Below are 2,416 nucleotides of genomic sequence, written 5' to 3'. Positions count from 1 at the left end.
AATTAATGAATGATAGAATGATGTCAGAATGAAGTGGTTTAAGCAGCAATGTTTTAAAGGTGTATGAAAAATGGATTATTAACAGGTGAGAACTCAAAGTTTTATTATATTAAGTTAAAGGATTAAGATAAAAACAAAGAGGGAAAGAAATTGCTGAATTAACTAACTGAACTGGAATACAAAAAAGGTAGTGTGAGGAGGTCAGGGAAGCAAGGATATGAATATATGACATGGAAAGATTGATGTGTTTTCTTTTTAAATGTTTTTTTATCTTTTTTGGTATTTTGTATTGCTTTTTATTTTATTTTATTTTATTTTTGTCTTTTCTTCTAATCTTTTTATTTATGTAATTTTTTTTCCTTTGAAAACTTAATAAATATCATTTTTTTAAAAAAAAAAAAGAAGAAGAAGTAATGGTGGCCAACAACTTGAATGTGCTAAATTGTGGATTACCCTCATCCTCCATGAATTTGTGGATTGATGGCTACTAAACTTGATAGTTAAGTTCTATGTCTGCCATTTGGGGCAATTTGACACTTAATGTCTGCTTCTGGAAACCAGTTGTGGGGAGATTTAGCAGGCTAATGTAAGTTCTGGCCAGCTGAAATTTCCTGCATATCCTCTTACAGCAGCCAAACTCCTAATTGGCTTCAAGTGGGGCTCACCCAGTGTACCTGCTGAAGAAGAGTCTTTCCATAATGTACCTGCCAAAAAACTGTGCTTTCATAATTTTCACTAATTGGATACAATTGCTCATGTGCCTGAGTGAGGGAAGCCAAAAGAGACAACAGCTTGAGAAACTATGGGGCCCTTTTATAATATGTACCTAGGGTTGCGATCCCCTGTCCTGGGAACCAAAAGCAGCTCCATATCTCTCTATCTGGGGTCTCAATAAACCATAAGAGAGGAGACTTTGACAGACTATGCACACCTTTTATAATCTACATGGAGCAGGACTGTTGATACTTCATTTTTTATTTGATTTTATTTATTAAACTTCCATCCCATCATTCCTCCCAAAGGAACTCAGGCTGAATATTTAACTGGTTTTTCAAAGTGCAAGACTCCTGAGGGTGCCTAGCTGTCATTGAATAAGAAGCCAGATCTGTTAAAAATCTGCAAGAAGCAGAATTAGGTGTTAGACGTACAATCCTTAAAGGATCAGTATTTTGTTTTCAGCCATATTCATTTATTAACATGTATTGCAACCCCACCATTCCTCCAAAGGAACCAGGACAGGTGACAACAGAAAAAAGACACTAGTGAAAGTAAAATGTATATTAAGAAACTTTTTTTAAAAAAAATATCTGAAAAGGTTGAGAAACATTAAGAACATTAAAATTAGCAATAACTGGTTCCAAATAATACAGTAAATTCAAGGCTACTAGGAGCAGTGCTTTTCAGCTTTTAAATGCCTGGGAAAATATGAATTTTCAAAATCCTCCAGAAAATGAAGAATGAAGGAGATGAATTTCCTTCAGCAGAAAGGCACTCCCTGTCAAGGGTTTAGTGCTCATTTACGTTCAAGAAAACAGGCCTCTTTGTTGTGAAACAATTCTTCTTGGGGGGGGGGGTCTAAAGTTAAATCTGCTTCAGAAAAAGAGGCATCATTCCTCCCACCCCCCCTTTTCATTATTTTGGAGGAATAAAAACATGGCTATATATAACTAATGCTTTGGAAGTTCTGACCTCAGATCTCTCCCCTTCTCTTGCTCTCTGTATAATCTGGTGGCCACTGGCAGAATTTGGGGTCAAATTTCAGTGGGAACCTGTGAGACCCCCATCTCTCACCTTGCATTCTATGTTGTTTAGTCATTTAGTCGTGTCCGACTCTTCATGACCCCATGGACCAGAGCATGCCAGGCACTCCTGTCTCCCACTGCCTCCCGCAGTTTGGTCAAACTCATGTTAGTTGCTTCGAGAACACTGTCAAACCATCTCATCCTCTGTCGTCCCCTTCTCCATGTGCCCTCAATCTTTCCCAAGATCAGAGTCTTTTCCAGGGAGTCTTCTCTTCTCATGAGGTGGCCAAAGTATTGGAGCCTCAGCTTCAGGACCTGTCCTTCCAGTGAGCACTCAGGGCTGATTTCCTTTAGAATGGATAGGTTCCATCTTCTTGCAGTCCATGATCCTCTAAATCTGCCTCTGTGGTCCTTCATCATTGGCTAAATACCCAAATGCTATACAGCATACAAGGATGCTCATTGATTCTGCTATTTCTGCTTTTTATAAGCCTTGAATCACACGAGAATCTGAATAGGTATCCTTTAGCTTTTGTTCTACAATTTTGTGAAAGAACTCAGCAAAATTGGATCCATTTGCTCATAATTTGAGAGGGGGACAAAAATACAAAATCTCCCCTCCTTCCTGGTCAAATATATATAATTAGGATATTCTGGGATCAAATCAGAAACTT

Source organism: Podarcis liolepis (assembly GCF_965112155.1).
Source record: "Podarcis liolepis genome assembly, chromosome: 7".
Lineage (NCBI taxonomy): Eukaryota > Metazoa > Chordata > Lepidosauria > Squamata > Lacertidae > Podarcis > Podarcis liolepis.
This window is presented reverse-complemented; position numbering follows the sequence as displayed.